The sequence below is a fragment of the Notamacropus eugenii genome, chromosome 2 (genome assembly GCF_028372415.1).
Source record: "Notamacropus eugenii isolate mMacEug1 chromosome 2, mMacEug1.pri_v2, whole genome shotgun sequence".
NCBI classification, from domain to species: Eukaryota; Metazoa; Chordata; class Mammalia; order Diprotodontia; family Macropodidae; genus Notamacropus; species Notamacropus eugenii.
The window spans coordinates 404,546,872-404,567,130 of NC_092873.1; the positions used below are offsets into that span (position 1 = coordinate 404,546,872).

The 20,259-nt window shown below is 38.2% G+C and overlaps 1 protein-coding gene across 14 annotated transcripts in view; it reads right to left on the reverse strand.

Annotated features, from left to right (window-relative positions):
• AKT3 (AKT serine/threonine kinase 3) overlaps positions 1-20,259 on the reverse strand; it is a 428,671-nt gene that overhangs the window by 182,118 nt on the left and 226,294 nt on the right. The window lies entirely within an intron of this gene.

The following is a 20,259-nucleotide window of genomic DNA, read 5'->3' on the forward strand; positions in this document are numbered from 1 at the left end:
CCCTACTAAGAAGGCAAGCAATTTAATAAAGGTTATACATGTGAAGTTATGCAAAACACTTCCATAACAGTAATATTGTGAAAGACTAACTATATTTCCCTCCATCCAATCCTGTCCCCCATTTATTCTATTCTCTTTTGACTCTATCCCTCAAAATTTTGCTTCTAATTACCTCCTCCTTCCATTTGCCCTCCCTTCTACCATCCCTCCCATCTCCTGCTTATTCCCTTCCCCCTTACTTTCCTGTTGTATATGATAGATTTTCATACCAAATTGGGTGGGCACGTTATTGCCTCCTTTAAGACAGATGTGATGAGAGTAAGCCTCTCTTTCCCTCTGATCTCCCCAATCTTCCCCTCCACTGAAATATTTTTTCTTGCCTCTTTTCGTGAGATAATTTGCCCCATTCTATTTCTCCCTTTCTCTTTCCAGTATATTCCTCTCTCACCCTTGAATTTTTTTTTTTTTTTTAGATTATCATCCCTATCTATTCAACTCGCCCTGTGCCTTCTGTCTATATTGGTATAAGTCCTCCAGCTACCCTAATACTGAGAGAAGTCTCAAGAGTTGCAAATATGATCTTTCCATGTAGGAATGTAAACAGTTCAACTTTAGTAAGTCCCTTATGATTTTTCTTTCCTGTTTACTTTTCCATGCTTGTCTTGATTCTTGTGTTTGAAAATAGTATTTTCTATTCAGCTCTGGTCATTTCAACAAGAATACTTGAAAGTCCTCTATTTCATTGAGTGATCATTTTCCCCCCTGAAGGATTATACTAAGTTTTGCTGGGTAGGTGATTCTTGGTTTTAATCCTAGCTCCTTTAACTCTGGAATATCATATTCCAAGCCCTTCAATCCCTTAATGTAAAAGTCACTAGATCTTGTGTTATCCTGATTGTATTTCCACAATACTCAAATTGTTTCTTTCTGGCTGCTTGCAATATTTTCTCTTTGACCTGGGAACTCTGGAATTTGGCTACAATATTCCTTAGAGTTTTACTTTTGGGATGCTTTCAGAAGGCAATCCATGGAGTCTTTCAATATCAATTTTCCTTGATAATTTCTTGAAAGATGTCTAAGTTCTTTTTTCGATCACGACTTTCAAGTAGTCCCACAATTTTAAAACTGTCTCTCCTGGATCTAGTTTCCAGGTCATTTGCTTTTCCAGTGAGACATTTCACATTGTCTGTTATTTTTTCATTCCTTTGGCTTTGTTTTATAATTTCTTGATTTTTCACAAAGTCATTAGCTTTCATCTGCTCCATTCTAATCTTTAAGGAATTATTTTCTTCAGTGAGCTTTGGAACTCCTTTTCCATCTCGTTAATTCTGCTTTTTAGGGCATTCTTTTCCCCATTGGCTTTTCGGATTTCTTTTGCCATTTGGGTTAGTCTGTTTTTTAAAGTGTTATTTTCTTCAGCATTTTTTTGGGTCTCCTTTAGCAAGCTGTGGACTTGTTTTTCATGATTTTCTTGCATCACTCTCATTTCTCTTCCCAATTTTCCCTCTACTTCTCTTACTTGATTTTCAAAATCCTTTTAGAGCTCTTCCATGGCCTGAGACCAATTCATATTTTTCTTGGAAGCTTTGGATGGAGGAGCTTTGACTTTGTTGTCTTCTGTTTGTATGCTTTTGTCTTCCTTGCCACCAAAGTAAGATTCTATAGTCTGATTCTTTTTCTGGTTTGTGCTCATTTTCCCACCTACTAACTTGACTTTTAAGCTCTTTGTCAAGGTAATTCTCTGCTTCCACTGTGGATGGAGGGGTGTACTGTCAGTTGCTCAATTCCCCTACAATATGTGGAACTAGAGCCCCAGAAACAGTCCCTGCTGCTGCCACTGCCTCTGCTCCTGCTGCTGTTGCCACAGGCAGCTCCTCCCAGGAATCCTCCATCTTGGGGCTGGGGCCTGACTAATCTACTCTCACACAGGTCCCACAGGTTTTTTCCATTGATCTCCCAATTTGTCATCGGTGTTTTGGGGTTGTGAAGTCTGGAAACCACCATAGATGCTTGAGATTCAGTCTCCCCAAGGCCTGTTCACGTCCCACCTGTGCTTGTGTGGCCCACACTGGACTGTGCTTTGCTCCCAGTGTGGCACGACAGACACTTGCTGGCAACCTTCTAGGCTGTTTTGGGCTGCAGATTTGCTTCATTCCATCACTCTGTTGGTTTTGCATCTCTGGAATTTGTTTAGAGTCATTTTGCACAAGTATTTGTCTGGGTGTAGAGGGGAGAGCACTAGCTGTTACTATGCCATCTTAGCGTCACCCCCTCCAAAAATCTTTTAAAAAGTGGCAATAGGAACATCTAGGTGGTGTAGTAGATAGAGCACCAGCCCTGGATAAGGGAGGATTTCAGTTCAAATCCAGCCTCAGACACTTAACAATTACTAGCTGTGTGATCCTGGGCAAGTCACTTAACTCTTGATTGCCCTGTCAAAAAAAAAAAATACTCTAAACAAATTCCACAGCAATAGAACTACAAAAAGACAGAGTGAAACAAATATCCAGCTCAAGACACCTTGGATGGTTGACTGGAAAGGTCTATTGCATGTAGGTGAGAGAGGAGTAAAGTCTAGCACAGGCCATGCCAGTACAGACCAGGCCTCAGGAAACCTGAAGGTCAGGCAATTGAATCACTGGCAGCAGTGATGGTTTGTAGACCTCTCAGGTCACTGATGCCAAAGACAACTTAGAAATTCAGCAGGAAAGGTCTGTTACACCTGGATGAGAGCAGAGTGAAGTCCAGTGCAGGCCATACCAACACAGTCCCAGACACAGAAAATCAGAAGCAGGCCTTGGAAGTGACTAAATCAGCGGCAGCAGTGACTGTTTCTCATTCCACAGACAGCAAGGTCAAAAGGATATCATAGGGGTATCTTTGCTAGCATCGAGGCAGGACTTGGTTGCTCTACCCATATTTGGATCTAGGTGCTAGTCTTGAGGGGCAGTCCCAAGGCAAGAAGAAGCACCAGCATAGTAGAGTTTGTGGCCACAGTGGAGGGGGGAGACCTCCACACATTTCCAAACCAAAAAAGAGTGTCTGTAGTTGCACACAGGCTAGAAGAATAGCAAACACCTTGAAAGAACCAAAAACTTACAGGTACCTAGAAGCATCTCTGAAAGTAGTTGCACAAAACTTCTGTAGCTTGGGACAACAATGCACCTGCCAACTTGGAAGCAGATCCCTACTTTAACAAAGAGTTAAAAGTCAAGTAAGAAGCTAGGAAAATGAGCAAATAACAGAAAAAAAAACCTCTTAGGATATAGAAAATTACTATGGTAACAAGGAAGATCAAAAACACCCACTCAGAAGACAATGAAGTCAAATCTCCTACATCCAAAGACTCCAAGAAAATATGAATTGGTCTCACATCATGGCAGAGCTCAAAAAGGATTTTGAAAATCAACTAAGAGAGTCAGGGAAAAAACTGGGAATAGAAATGAGAGTGATTCAAAAAAATCATGAAAAACAAGTCAACAGCTTGGTAAAGCAGGCACACAAAAAAATATGGAAGAAAATAACACCTTAAAAAAGGACTAGGTCACTTGGTAAAAGAGGTCCAAAAAAAACCAATAAGAAGAAGCAAGCATAATTGGCTAAATGAGAAACAATGTACAAAAGCTCACTGAAGAAAATAATTCCTTAAAAATTAGAATGGAGCAAATAAAAACTAATGACTTTATGAGAAATCAAGAAACAATAAAACAAAATCAAAGGAAAGAAAAAATAGAAAACAATGAGAAATATCTCACTGGAAAAATCACTGACCTGGAAACTAGACAATAGATAGATAATTTAAAAAATATTGGACTACCTGAAAACCATGATCAAAAAAAGAGCTTAGACATCATCTTTCAGGAGATTATCAAGGAAAACTTCCCTAATATTCTAGAACTAAAGTGTATAATAGAAATTGAAAGCATCTACCAACCACTTTCTCTTTTTTTTTTTAAGTTTTGTATTTTTTAATAAAGTTTGTAATCCAACATAGAGGAGGGGATAGGGAATAAAAAGTCTCTTTGTACAACTGTATAACACTCCCACATCGCAGGGCATGGGGAAGGGGGGGCCCACGAAGGTTTGGAAGAATGGATGGAGGGAGGGGTGAGCCATGTTTAAATGAAGCACACTTACAAATGAGTGACAATACAAAGTCTGAGTACGAAAATAAGATTTTCTCTGAAAACACATTTTTGGCACAGATTAAAAAAAATGTATGTCAGGGGATTTGATTTTTTTAAAGTCAGTATTATACACACACACACACACACACACACACACACACACACACACACACTCCCACTGAGTTCTGCATAACCCACCACGAAGGAAAACCAAGGTTTCCCCACTGCTGTTTTTCCCCCAATGTAAACTGTACATCTCAGATGAATTAAAGATGGTGGCAGCAGGAGAGCTGATTAAGAAGGATGACAGGGAGCCAGGAGAGAAGGGGAACTGGGATTAGGGAAAGGGGGCAAAAACAATCCAATGAAATGTTCCTTGACTCCAAGATTTCTGCATTTTGAATCCGTGATGCATGTTAATGTACAATCAAGACATCCAGAATGTCACAGCATGTCTTCAACTGTGCAAAAGTCCAAGTCACTAATTTAGTGCAAAGGCAGTTCAAGTTTTTTTTTCTTTTTCTGTTTGTTTAAAAAACGTTTTTTTATTTAACCCCCAGCCCAGGCCCAGGCCTCAATCTGCCTGCTGAGTACATCGCTGTCCCTAAGCTAAAGCGTCATGTAAACATACAAAGTAGCAGCACCACACCCAGCGAGACACAGTCTGATCGAGGCCATGCAGGACAGGAGGCTGGGCATCCAGCAGCAATGTCTTCACAATCTGCTTCTGTATCCTCTTCTTCCTTTTGTCTGATTTGGTGGTGGTGGTGGTTGGATTTTTGCTTTTTGTTGCAGGGCCTTGGAAAGAATTAACCAACTCAGAACAGCAGTGTGTCAGTGGCTCACAAAGAGGCAATGATGATCATGAGGTGGGGGAGATGTTGGAGATGCTGGCAAAGAGGTTGGGGGCCAGATGGGAGAGGTGTCTCTCTGAAAACTCACAGGGAGGGAAAATCTGTAGGACATAAGCAGGCTGATTTGAGCCCAAGTTGGCAACATTGATGATGCCTGCAGCCTGTTTGGTCTGCAGGTAGGTGATGAATGCAGCCTTGATGGACTCAGTCTGATTCACAACATCTTCCTGGTCTTGGCCGCTGGGCAAGGCCAGCAACAGGCAGTAATCGGTCTCCACCCCCACCCTCCGAGCAACCCCTTCCAGCTGGGAGGACTCCAGGCGCATCCTCTGGGTGATTCTCAAGGTGGGGGGCCACCTCAGAAGTGGGAAGAGACCAATGAGCCAGGACATTGTTTCCAGAAACAAAGTGGAGCTGCACAAGTGGCTGTGTCATTCTTTAGAGACAAAAGGCCCTGCCACACAATTGGGTACCTCTTCAGAAGTTGGACCATATCAACAGGTCTCTGGGGAAATAGGGTGGGAAGATAACTCTTGCTTGATAACTGGCTGAGATTCAGGGTGTGGCAATCCTGATGGGGCCCCAGGGCCAGAGGTTGTGGGAACAACCATGTCCTTTCAAAATGAAGACTTCCAGGAATATTACAGCCAAATTCCATAATTTCCTGGTCAAGGAGAAAATATTTCAAGCAGCCAGAAAGAAACAATTCAAGTATTGTGGAAATACAATCAGGATAACACGGGATTTAGTAGCTTCTACACTAAGGGATCAAAGGGCTTGGAATACAATATTCCAGAGGTCAAAGGAGACAGGATTAAAACCAAGAATCACCTACTCAGCAAAACTGAGTATAATCCTACAAAGGAAAAAATGGACACTCACTGAGATAGAGGACTTTTAAAGCATTCTTGATGAAAAGACCAGAGCTGAATAGAAAATCTGACTTTCAAATACATGACTCGAGAGAAGCATAAAAAGTTAAATAGAAAAGGAAAATCATAAGAGACTTAATAAGGTTAAACTGTTTACATTCCTACATAAGAAGATGATATTTTTAACTCATAAGACCTTTCTCATTATTATAATAGTTACGAAGAGTATATATAGACAGAGGGTACTGGTGTGAGCTGAATACGAAGGGATGATATTTAAAAAAAGCAAAATTAAGAGGTGAGAGAAAGGAATGTACTGGAAAAAGAGAAAGGAAGTAGAATGGAGTAAATTATATCACATAAAAGAGGCAAGATAAAACTTTTACAATAGAGGGGAAGACATGGGATACACATACATACACATACACACACACACACACGTACACTCTCATCAGAAGTGGCTCAAAGAGGGAACAGCATACATAATTGGGCATGGAAATCTATCTTACCCTATTGTAAAGTAGGAGGGGAAGGGGATAAAGAAACAGGGGGGGAGGAGGGCGGGAAGGTGATAGAAGGGAAGGCAGATTGGGGGAGGGGGCAGTCAGAAGCAAAACACTTTTGAGGAAGACTAGGGTGAAATGAGAGAGAGAATGGTATAAATGGGGGCAGAGGTAATAAGATAAAGGGAAATGCAGTTAGCAATAGTAACTGGAAAAAATTTGAAGCAAGTTCCTCTGATAAAGGCCTCATTTCTCAAACACATAGAGAACTGGGTCAAATTTATAAAAGTAAGAGTCATTCCCCAACTGATAAAAGATCTAGAGATATAAATTTTCAGAGGAAATAATCAAAGCTATCTATAACCATATTAAAAAATACTCTAAAACTCACTACTGACTGTAAAATGTAAAATAAAACAATTCTGAGGCACTATCTCACATCTATAAGACTGACTTATAGGACAGAAAAGGTAAATGACAAATGTTGAAAGGGATGTGGGAAAAATGAAGCATTAATGCACTGTTGGTGGAATTCTGAAGTGATTTAATCATTCTGTAGAACAATTTAGAACCATGCCCAAAGGGCTATAAAACCATGCAAACTTTTTGACCTAGCAATACCACTACTAGGTCTGTACTCTAAAAAAGATAAAAAACAATAAAGGAAAAGGACCTATATGTACAAAAATATTTATAGCAGCTCTTTTCTGGGAACAAAAAAATGAGAAATTGAGGGGATGCCTAGCAATTGAGGAATGGCTGAACAAGTTGTGCTTTGTAATTATGATGGAATATTATTATACTATAAGAAATTATTAGCAGGATGCTCTCAGAAAAATCTGGAAGACTTGCAAGGGCTGATGCAAAGTGAAATGTACTGAGTACAAAATAACAGTAATACTACAAGATGATCAGCTGTGAATGACTTAGCTATTCTCAGCAATACAATCCAAGACAACTCTGAAGGACTTACAATGAAAAATGCTATTCATCAACAGGGAAAGAACTAATGGTTTCTGAATACAGATTGAAGCATCCTTTTTTCCCCCTTGAGATTTTTTTGGTGTGTTTTCTTCTACACCTTGACTTATGGAAATGTTTTTCATGACTACACATGTATAACTGATATCAAATTGTTTGCCTTTCTCAATGAGGCGAGGTGGGAAGGGAGGAAAGGAGAAAATTTGGAACTCAAAGTTTTAAAAACAAATGCTAAAAATTGTTTTTATTTGTAACTGGGGGAAAAGAAAATACTAAACAAAAATGAGGTTAGGTCTCCTCAACAGTGAAAAAATAATATACTGCTTGACTTTTTTGGGTACCCATTTTCTTTCATCATTGAACTTCTCAAATAACTATTTTCTATCTCTATTTCTTTACTGCTTCCTATATCCCCTGAAATCTGACTTCTTCCTCAATTACTGTTCTCCTGGGGGAAAACAGGCAAATTTAGAACTTACTAACACTTAGTGCTAATTAAAGATGATTAAGAAATAATAGAGTCCTTTCCACTAGAGATCTTCAAGCAAAGTTTGCATGTATACTTGTCATGAATATTGTACACAAGATTCTTGTTCAGGTAAGGTTTAGACTAGACTGATACTGTAAACTTAAGATGCATTGAGAAGCAATGTTTAGATGGATGGAAGTAATAACTGATCACACTGTGCTGTGGTCTGACTTCATTAACATATTATTTGGTTCTGGGTGCTATATTTTAGGAAAGATATTGATAAGCTACAGAATATACAGAAGAGGGCAACTAGAGTAAGGAAGAGCGGTATGATCATGCCAAATGATATTCAGCTGAATGAACTGGAAGTAGTTAGCTTGAACAAAAGAAGAGGAAATTGTATATTTTTTTACTTCACTATGCTTATCTGTCATAAGGGTATTCCCCTTTTCCCCATCTTACTCTCAGATAGTGGGAGCAAATGGGGAAGACGCAGGGGAAAAATAAAAGTAGTAATAGGGATACCAAAAAAAAAGATTATTGTAAAAAACAATTTTAATGGACTAAAGAGAACAGGAAGTTCAAAGAAAGCACATGTAAGGAAGACAGTTTTCAAAGTAGTGAGCTGATTTTATTATACAAAGAAATAGAAGAAGAGACATGACAACTGTCTTTAAATATCTGAAAGACTGTCATGAATAATTATTTATGCTTACATCATCAATAATCAATCAGGGCTGTATAGAACTAGGACCAATGTGTAGAAGCGAGAAGGGAAGGTGATTCTGCTTAATTGTTTCAAAAAATAAAGCTACCAAACAGCTATCCTAAAACTAGAGCTGTCCAAATATAGAATGGGGGGGTTCAATAATGAGGGGAGCAGGAAGGAAGTCTCCATCATCAGAGGTATTCAAGTACAGTCTATATGACTACCTGCATGCTACCTACTACAGAAGAAATTCATGCTTTAGACAGGATTGAACTAGTTGACTAATGACATCTCCTCCAGTGTCAATATTTATCTGACACAAAATAATTTCTTGTAACCAGCTCCATTTTTAATTATAAAAGCTAAATGTTTTAAGATAGTTTTATTTTAGAGACAAACTATCCGTAATGAAAAATAATGCTATTTTTAGCTTATTAAAAATGCTTATCCAGCATTAATAAACATCAATTTGAACTTAATAATTCTAAGTGACCCAAATTTAAGATTTTTAGTATATACATTTTATAGCCTAACATAAAAAAATTGAATAAAAGCAAGAAAAACTTATTGCTTTAGCTTTTTTTTTATAGTTCATTTCACCTCAAATCCTGGTTCTACTCCTTACAACCTATGTGACCTTGGACAAATCACTGACAATCTCTTGGCCTCATTCTCTCCAGGCTCTCCTCCTACCTAAGTGACCATTCCTCAGTTTCTTTGCATGGATCTTCATCCAAGTCATGCCCATGAATTATTTATTATTGGGAGTGCCCTACAGGCCTCTGTCCTGGGTCCTCTTCTACTGTACTATTGCACTTGGTGATCTCATCAGCTCCCATGGATTCAGTTGTCAACTCTATGCTGATGACTCTCAAATCCAGTCCTAATTTCCCTCTGCTCAGCTCTAGGTCCACATCACCAACTCCCTATGTGAATAACTCAAACTGGGTATTTCATACGCTTCTTAAATACAGTACATCCAAAAATGAATTCATTTTTTTCTGCCAAACCCTCCCCACTTCCTAACATTCTTATTACCACTGAGAATACCATCACTATGTTCTCAGTCACACCCAAACTTGCAACCTACGTGTTATTGTCAACTGCAAATTCTCTTAGCTACCATGTTTAATCATTTGTCAAGGCCTGTTGATTTTACCTTTGTAACATCTGCATCATACGCCCCCTTCTCTGCTCTAATACTGGAATCATCCTTCTGTAGACTCTCAATACCTCCCACTTGAAATACTCTAATAGCTGGCTGATTGGTTTGCCTGCTACCAGTCTCTTACCACTCCAGTTCACCTGCACTCAGCTGTCAAAGTGATCTTCCTAAAAATTTCACCACCAATTTCACTCAATAGATTCCAGAGACTCCCTATCACCTCTAGGACCAAACATAAAATCCTGTGACATTCAAAATCCTTCATAACCTTCCCCCTTTCCAGTCTTCTTATACATCCACCCTACAATTCAATGACACTGGTTTTCTTTAATGTCACAGTGCATCATTTTTCAAGCCCAAATCAGTACAGAGAGTGAGCACAGGGTCTGTCAGGAGTGCACCCAGAAGTACTATACAACCCAGGCTGAGACTACACACCACAGCAAGAGGTCCCAGAGCCACAGCAGGGTACCACATGCATGGGAACAGGTACCAAAAACTGTCAGATTATTCACTCATTTCCCAGTTGTGGGTCACAGATTCAGGGCAGATAGAGAAGGTGATCTGCATGTAGGGGTAGCATTCGAGAGTAAGGAGTGGTGGCACTTCCTATAGGCTGTGTAATGGAAAAGCTGTTAAGTTCAAAAGTAAGCAAAATCAGTCTGGTCTGGAGGCCAGGAGCAGAGCAGAGTTTCAATCTCAGCATGGATTTCATTCTGAAGTCTGCAGAAGAATAATCAGAAAAAGAATTACAGTCAAAGCTCTATCACTGTAAACCAGCAGAGTTTTCTACCCAATAGATAATAGCATATTCCTGGAGCAATCTACTATAGCTTGAACCTAAACCCAGATTAGGAGTTTACAGAGCTCAGACTGGGGGAGGGGTGCAGGGGAGCAATTAAGACTTTATCCTGGATCAGTCCACTTTGGGAGCACTGAAAGCTTGTAGTTTCTCAGTGTGAGCTGTCCTCAAAATCCTGGAATAACACAACCACTCCAAGAAAGTGGCAGCAGGGCTAGTCTAGGCCTTCCTTCCAGAAGTATGAAATGCTGGTCCTAATGTGAAGTCTGAATTCAGGAAGTAGGTTAGAAAAATGAATAAAAAGGAGTGGTGCCAAGATGGCAGATAAAGGCAGGAACTAACCTGAACTCCTCCAAATTCCCTGCCAAACAACTTTAAAGTTCATACTTCAAATTGAATTCTGGAGCAGCAAAATCAACAAAAGGCTGGGGTGAAACCATTTTCCAGCCCAAGACAACTTAAGAGGTAGGCAGGAAAGGTCTGTCTCGCTGGAATGGTGGTGGCCTGGAGCACAGAGCAGTGCAGGCTGTGGTCAGGGAATCCAATAGAGGATTAGAAGGCATCTGTGTCAGGGACAACAGAAGCTGTGGGAACTCTTAGCCCACAGAGGCTAAAGCGGTAGGGTAACTGGTCAGAAGGATATTACAGGAGACTATTTGCCAGCACTGGGTGCAGGTCTCTGTTGTATTGCCCATAACACAGTTCCAAGGAATACTAGTGCACTGGTGCTTGCAAGCAGAGAACCTAATCACAGTTCCAGGGTGCTTGTGATTGCTCACAAGGGAGGAAGGGCTCTGGTCTCAAGTCCAAGGCAGAAAGAGGCCTGTGGCCACAGGAGAACAGGGGCCTGAATCACATTTTCAGGGACATAAAGAGCAATAACACTTGCGGCCAGAGGGGAGCAGGGGCCCTGATCACACAGTTCCAGGACAGAGAAGAATGGCTGGATCATTTACAGACCAGAATACATGCCAGGAGAGCAGTGATCACATCTCTCATTAGATCATAACACCTTAGAAGAACCAAAAATTTACAGAACCCCCAGGAAATGCTCTGAAAACAGCAGTGCAAAAAACCTGAAACTTGGCACAATGATTCTTCCACCCTGAGAGCAGAGACCAACTTTGACATAAAGTTAAAGGTAAAGAAATAGGCTGGGAAATGAGCAAACAACAACAAAAGAATCTGATCAAAGAAAGTTATCATGGTGATAGGAAAAATCAAGACACAAACTCAGAAAAAGGCAATGAAGTCAATCAGCTACATGCAAAACCTGGAAGAAAAATGTAAAATGGACACAAGGCATTTGGATACATTCAAGGCAATACTTAGGGGAAAATTTGTATCTCTAAATATTTACATCTATAAAATGGAGAAAGAGCAGATAAATGAACTGGGTATGAAAAAAAAAAACAAAAGGAAAACTAGAAAAGAAATAACAAATTAAAAATCCCCAATTAAACACCAAATTAGAAATCCTAAAAATTAAGAGGTTAATAATAATGAAAGTAAGAAAAATATTGAACTAATAAATTAAACCAGGAGCTGATCTTATGAGGAAAAAACAATAGAAGAGGTAAAACACTGGTTAATTTGATTAAAAAAAAAAAAAAGAAAAACAAATTACCACTATCAAAAATGAAGAGTGAGTCCACCACCAAGGAAGAAATTAAAGAAATTATTAGAAGTTATTTTATCAAAATATATGCCAATAAATCTAATAATCTAAGTGGAACTGATTTAATATTTACAAAAACATAATTGCAGAGATTAAAAGAAGAGGAAATAGAATACTTAAATAACCCTATTTTAGAAAAAGAAATTGAACAAGCCCTCAATGAGCTCCCTAAAAAATCCCCAGAACCAGATGAATTCACAAGTGAATTCTACCAATCATTTAAAGAACAATTAATTTGAATACTATATTAACTATTTGGAAAGAGACACAAAGAAGGAATCCTACCAAATTCCTTTTACGACACACATATGGTGCTCATGTCTAAACCAGGAAGCAAAATAAAAAAAAACCCAAAACCCTACACACCAATTTCCCTAATGAATGTCGAGGCAAAAAAATTTAAATAAAATACTAACAAGGAGATTACAATAATATATCAAAAAAATCATAAACTATGAACAGGTAAATTTCTACCAGGAATGCAGGGCTGGTTCAGTATGAGAAAATTATCACATAACTGACAATATCAATACCAACACCAACAGAAACTGTATGATTATCTGAATAGATGCAGAAAATAGTTTTCACAGTATACAACACTCTTTCCTATGAAAAACATACGAAAAGCATAAAAATCAATGGAGCTTTCCTTAAAATGATAAGTAGCATCTATTTAAAACCATCCACAAATACTAACAGAAATAGGTATAAGCTAGAAGCTTTCCAAAGAAGATCAGTGGCTAAGTAAGGAAACTCATTATCACCAAATACGAGCTATAGGAATAAGAGAAGAAAAAGAAATTGAAGGAATCAGAATGGTAATGAGGAAACAAAACTATCACTCTTTACAGACATTATGATGGTATGCTTGGAGAAACCTAGATAATAAATTAAACTACTAGCTGAAATAGTTAACTTCAGCAAAGTTGCAGAATATATAATAAGTCATCAGCATTTCTATATATTACCAACAAAATCCAGCAGCAAGAGGTAGAAAGCAAAATTTCATTTGAAATAACTACAAACAATATAAAATACTTTGGAATCTACCTGCCAAGACAAACCCAGGAACTACATGAACACAATTACAAAACACTTCAAACAAATAAATTTTGCTCTAATAATTAGAAAAATATTAATTGCTTGTGAGTAGGCTAAGCCAATATAATAAAAATGGCATTTCTAATTAATTTTCTTCTCTAGTGACACACCAATCAAGTTGCCAAAAAATTTTTTTTATAATGCTAGAAAAAACAGTAACAAAATGTCATGATTTAAAAGGGAACTGATGGGGAAAAAATGCGAACAAAGGTGGCCTACCAGTACCAGATTTCAAATTGTAAAAGTGGTAATCATCAAAAGTTTGTTACTGGCCAAGAAATAGAGTACTGGATCAATGGAATAAATTAGGTACATAATACACAATAGTAAATGACTATAGTAACATAGTGTTTGATACACCCAAAGATCTAAACTTTTCAAACAAGAACTCACTATTTAATAAAAATGACTGGGAAAACTTGAAAGCAATTTGGCAAAAAAATGGTATAGACCAACATTTCAAACAATTTACCAAGATAATATCCAAATGGGTCCATAATTTAGACATAAAGGTTGATACCATAAGCAAATTAGAGGAGTATGGAATATTTCATCTTTTTGATCTACAGATAAAGAAAGAATTTATGATTAAATGTAATGGAGCATTATGGGCTAGAAAATGCATAATTTCTTTGCATTAAATGACAAGCCTCTGGCACAAACAAAACCAATGTAGCCAAGATTAGAAAGAAAGCAGAAAACTAGGGCTTCATTTCTCAAATGTATAGCGAATTAAGTCAAATTTATAGGAAAAACAAGCCATTCCCCAATTGATGAATGGTCAAAGGAAATGAACAGGCAGTTTTCAGACAAAGAAATCAAAGCTATCTATAGGAAACTGAGATAAAGAAGTTAAGTGTTATACCTAAGTGAATAAAAGCAAATAAGTAGCAGAGAGCGATCTGAAATCAGGTTTTCTGACTCCAAATTCAGTACACTTTTTATATTAGATTGTTTGTTTAGTGGAAAAGTAAATTGGCCAAACTTTAAGACTTCTTTGTGACCTAAGTCTTCATAATATTTTAAGATCCTATAATTTCATTGTTATAAGTACTTCCTCTACTGATGTAGACTGCAACTTCTCTATGACTTACTAGATAATTTTTGAGGGTCCTGTGACTGAAAAATATATCAACGTGTGGCCCATCTGGTGATGAATCCATCTGACAAAGCTAAATTAGCTGACAGTGAGGACCTATCACTTGGTCCATGCTTGAAGCCCTTTTTCAGCTTCACAGGGTGTACCTGAGATTAGAGTATACTGGCATAGCATTCCTGGTCAAAAGTCACCTCTACACTACACTGAGGCACTTAAATTGGATATAGTGACTTCCATAATACTGGATGATAAACTTTCCCTCCTCAAATTAACAATTTAGGTCCTATTTATGTTATCATTAAAAGCTAATTTGAAATGTTATTAAAATGATCCACTAACAATGAGGAAGTTAATTTGGATAAGTTGATATGGTATGACGTTTGGGTTCTCCTTATAGAGGGTTAAAACTTATAGAGAGGTGGATATTTGGTATTTGGCATCACTTGACCAAGAGAAATCTTGAAGTCAAGTATGAAATAAGGGATGTCTGTTGGACAATCATGAAAAAAACTACGTAGGTTTTGATAGCTACTTGGACTTTTTACAAAAGAATTCTCCTTTGGGTTCCACAGGTTCCTGTTAACCTTGTTAACTGTCTAACAATCATAATTAACATGCAGAACTAAGAAAAAAAGAATATACCTAACAAGACCACTAGGAGATACACTGGTGAACTTAAAGAAATAATGATATTTAACAAATTATTTTTAATATTCTACTTCAGATACTTAATTCTTAATATGCCAAACAGGAACACATTCCACAAATGAAAACCTTAACTATAACTTTTCACAAGAAATGAATAATGCTAATTGGGTGATTCAAATACTATGAACTGTTCCAGCATCTCTCAATAAGCTCTGACTTTTTTTTTTAAATTCTAAAAATGCACCCATAGTAATAGATTCTAGGGCATTTGGGGAAAAGAGAAAGACAATAACAAATTGGTCAAAAATGACACAAACTTCCTAGCTGGAAGGCTATTGTGCAGGCAATTAGTAAAAGAGGAAGCAAAGCACAAAACAAATGAATGAGAAAGGCTGAACTTGTAATGAAAGTCCTTATTATAGTTCAGAAACAATATTGTAATAAAGGAGCAATGTACTCCATAAAACTTTGAACCAGGCAACCTCTCTTTTTTTCCTATTTTTCATTTTTTCAATCAGCCCTCTACTTATGTACTATTCCCCATTTATAAGGATGCCTATCTATTTCCTCTGAAATCTCCAGGTCTTTTGAGATATAGGCCTTTGTCAAATTACATGAAATTACTAGGCATATTCTCTAGTTCAGCCCTAACCAATGACTCTTCTTTGCACAAAGGTAGTACAGGACTCAGTACTATATCAGTGGAGTATAAGTTCTATTAGGTGCTATAGAGGTGGAAGAACACTAAGTAGAGGTGAGTGGTCAAAAAATCAATAAGCTCTTTTAACAGTCTACTACAATATACCCTAGGAATATAAAAACAAAGTAAAATAGTCACTGCTCTTTAGAAGCTTACCCAGTAAGAACATATGTACACATACAAGTATATGTATGAGATACAAGATAATTGTGAGGAAGGGAGAGAAAAAGTTTCATGTATAAAGTGGCACTTGGGCCTTGGAGGAAATGAAGCATTCAAAGAGAAGTAAGGCTATAAAGGTAAACTGAGGACAAGTTGTGAAGGGTTTTAAATATCCAAAAGAAGAATTTCTATTTGATCCTATAAGCAACAGGGAGCCCTGGAGTTTATTAACTAGGGGAGGGACATGGTCAAATTTGCACTTGAAGATCACATCAATTATTAATATGGAAACATGTTTTGCACAGCATCACATATATGATAGTTATCATACGATTTGCCTTTCAATGGATGGGGAAGGGTTGATAAGGAGAGAATTTGGAACTCAAACATGTTTTTAAAGTGAACTTAAAAAAAGATCCTATCAGCTCTGTGGAGAATGGATTGTACTAGAAAGATGAAGAAGGAAGAGCAGATAAAAATAAACCAGTTGAGGGTCTGACCTAGGGTATTGGCTAAGTGAATGGAAAGAAAGGAGAGATGAGGAAGTAGCTTCAAGAGATGTTGGTCGAAACAAAGGTGGATGGACTTGTACCTGTTGTATAAGGTAAAGTCTAGCTAAATTCAGAGCAAGTTATCAACACGCTAGGAAAAGCTTCCTGAAGAATATGGGATTTTAATTGGGATTTAAAGGAACTAGGGTAACCAAGAGACAAAGAGGAAGAACAAGCATACGAGACAGCCAGAGAAAATATCAGGAACTAAGAGATGGAGTGTCTTCCTGGAAATTTAAGAAGGTCAATGTCACTGAATCAGAGTACATGTTGGAGAGTTAGGTGTAAGATCACATGCCTTCAACTGGAACATGTATGACTGGAAAGAGAGGAGGGCACTAGGTTACAAAACTCTTTGAATGCCAAAAAGTGTAGCTGAGGGGGACTGGAAGAGCACGTAATAAGAAATGAGTAGGTTACAGAACCTACTGGTTAGGATATTTGAGGGAGAGTCAATACGCATGTTAAAGTCCCTAAATATAAGGGCAGGAGTTGAGAATAAGAGAAAAATTTTGAGTCATGTACTTAAATCATTGGAGGAAGGAAGTGGAGTGACTTGGAAGCTGTAGACAATAGCTATCAGAATTCTGATTCAGTGGGAGATACAAATGGCATGAACCTGAAAGGAGAAGAGATTACTGAATGACAGGGATAAGGAGAAAATCTGGAGGTGGCCAATGGGGAACAAAAAATAGTTCAACTCCTTTCCCTTGACCAGGGAGCTAAGAAAAATAAACAAGAATGCAGCTAGTACTAGAAAGGGTGGCCAGTGAGGCTGCATGGAGAGCCACATTTCAGTAAGAGCTAAAAGACAGAAGGTGTGGGAGATGAAAAAATTTAGGATGAAGGGAAGTTTGTTGCTTACAGGCAATCCAGAAGGCACAGTGGATGGGTGGCATTTGGTTAGAACTTTAGAGTGGGAAGGTTAAGGGGGACAGGAATAAGGAATGGGAAGGTGGGCTTTGGGAAATGGGATTGGGATAATGACCTATAATGGTAAAGAAAAATCACTGCCATGTGTAGGGTATGACAGGTGAGACTACTCATCATTGAGTAGAAGGCACCACTCTTCTTAGAGGAGGCTGAATATTGGGTTAGAACAACTCTGAAGGGGTGGTAAGTGGAAAAAGTTTAAAAGGCCCTGGACTAGCATGTGGGATAGAAGGCAAACAGTCAGATAAGAAGCTCATTTCACTACTCTTCTTTCCTCTGAAGATTAGGCAGGAAATTGTATGCAGAAGATGGAAGTCCCACTCCCCAGGGACTTTCCTCTAATTCTTCCCCTAAGGACAGGCACAGGAGAAGATGGAAGGTCTGAGGTGAAAGAGATGGTTACTCCATTTTGTAATGGAGGTTTCTCCACACCCAAGTTGGGAGATCAGCCTGGAAGTAGGAAGAAGAAATTCCTTAAAGGAAGTAGTATTCCTTAAGTATTGAACTAACCATGTCCCATGTCTATGCAATAAACTCTAGTGGCTCCCTACTGCTCCTAAGAACATTTGATAAACCCTGCTTAGTTTTTAATGTCTTTTAGAATCTTGTCTCTACCTATTTTTCTAGCCACAGTATATATTACTCCTCCTGCACTATGTAATCATCCAAATCAGCCTTCTCTCTGTTCCTCATACATGTCATTCCATCTCCTGTCTTTGCACTTGTCATCCCTCATTCCTAAAATGCAAACCCTGAGTAGTTTTGCTCCACAAATTCCTCTCTTCCTTCAAAACACAGCTTATACCCTATCTTCCACATGAAGCCTTTTTTAATCTCCTCAGTTCCCTGCATCCAAAAACTAAAATCTTAGAACAATTTTAACTACCTTGTATTTATTCTTCATATTTTAATCCCCCTTTACAATAATGAATTCATTTTAAGCCTATAAGGCAATATAATGTCCTTAAGGTCACTTGATTCCCTCTCAATCTGCTTTAAGAAGATTATTTTAGACAAAAATTCTGAGTTTAGTCATACTCACATAGAACTTCCAGTTAAAATTCCTAACATTTGGACTTTCTGCTTAACTTTATATTTATATCGTGTGTGTGTGTGTGTGTGTGTGTGTGTGTGTGTTAACCCTTGGCCTCTCTAGGGTTGAAGCAAATTTAGTTTACTGGAAACATCTAGGAAATGAAACAGCAAATTATAGTCTATTGTCCATCCACAGACATGCACTGTGAGAATCTGAGAGAAAGAGCTAACCTTTTTTGAGGACTTTCCTCATTCTGTATCATCTACTCCAAGAAGTCTGTAGGGCTATTCATGTTTCCTGATATCTCTCTTCTCTGACAAAGTTCAACGCTAGTTTTGCTCTTCAAAGGTGATCTTCGAAAGTCATGCTTGCTCCAATCTCAGTAAACCAGAATCTGAGAATCTCTATTTGGGTTTGAAATAGCACTTTCTTTTTATATAAATTCCTTAGGGTGTGAATAAGTCTCTCACACTATGATCTGACTATGACTGAGTAGAAGATGGAAGAAGAAAAGTAGTACAAACCTTTGTGTTTTATTAATACAAAAATGTGTTCTAATCTAAAAAAGCTTTTAAATGGGTGGGATAATGAATGAGATTCTACCCTTACACATTTATTAGGTATTTGCTGATACTTATATTTGCAAGTTTCCCCAACTAGGATGTATAATCCTTCAAAGTAGATACTGTTTCATTTTTTATCTGCATATCCACATCACCTGGCACAAGGTCTCACAGTACATGAGAAGTGCTTAAAAAATATTCCTTGACGGATTAATGATTGAGGACTTATATTTAAGTACTGCCTCAGACTCACACTGGTTATATGACCCTGAGAATATCACTTAACCTCTCAGTGTCCCAAATAATTCATTAAGACTATAATTTGCAGAGCAGGTAATGATTTGCATTGGTAGGAGAATATTCCTCACTAGGAGTTCTCTCCCTAAAGCAATGCAATTACAAATCCACTACCCCCTACTAAAAGAAATGTTTTTTGAAAACTGGTATTTTAGAAAAAGCAGTTTTAATAAAGAAGGTAGAGAAGGACTTTTGTGCAGATTATAAAGGGGAACTCTGGGAACTTTCAAATATTTTACAAATCACTATTGTGCTGGGCACAAGATCATATGATACCTCTAGCTACAGATAAAGCCAACATGGTACTCAACCTTTCTCCAACTAGCAAAATAACACTCTCCCACCTCAGAGCAAGAGGTTAACCCTTGCTGCTAATCATCAACTGCTTTGTTATATATCTGATTGACCAAATTAGGTTCAAATCTCCCAGAAACCATATCAGTGACAAATCAATGTCACCCTACAGAGGACTCTTTGGTCCAGTGGTTCCTGGGATCCAGTCTCTGGAAAGACTTACCTGATAAGTTTTGGACATAGTTCAGGCTGACCCTTTCAGGACCTTTCTAAGTTTAGAGATTGGTGTTGTAATGGGAACTAGATTATATGATCCCTCCAAGGACTTCCTGCCCTTCTTGGCCTCCTTATGCTAGTCCATGCCAGGTGCCCACCTAATCCAAGAGGTCTTCATCTTGTCCCCAACTTGAAAATGACACTCTCTCATCACAGGGCAAGAGGCTTCTAAACTCAGCCCAGAGCTGCTTTGGCCCCAAAAGGCTTACCCCCTTCCAAGAGTTCTGTATCCAATGGAGAAATAGCTTGTTCTCCCCTTCAACTGGTAGACTTCTCTGGCTGTGGAATGGTTCAAACAATACAATCCCAGAGAAGACTTGAGAGACCAAGAGGTAATATTGTTGGGAGATGTCTCACTTTCTAACAGAATGAGGGAGGTCAAACCATCACTCTATGACTATGGTGGATATGTACTTACATGGAATAAAGAAGATCC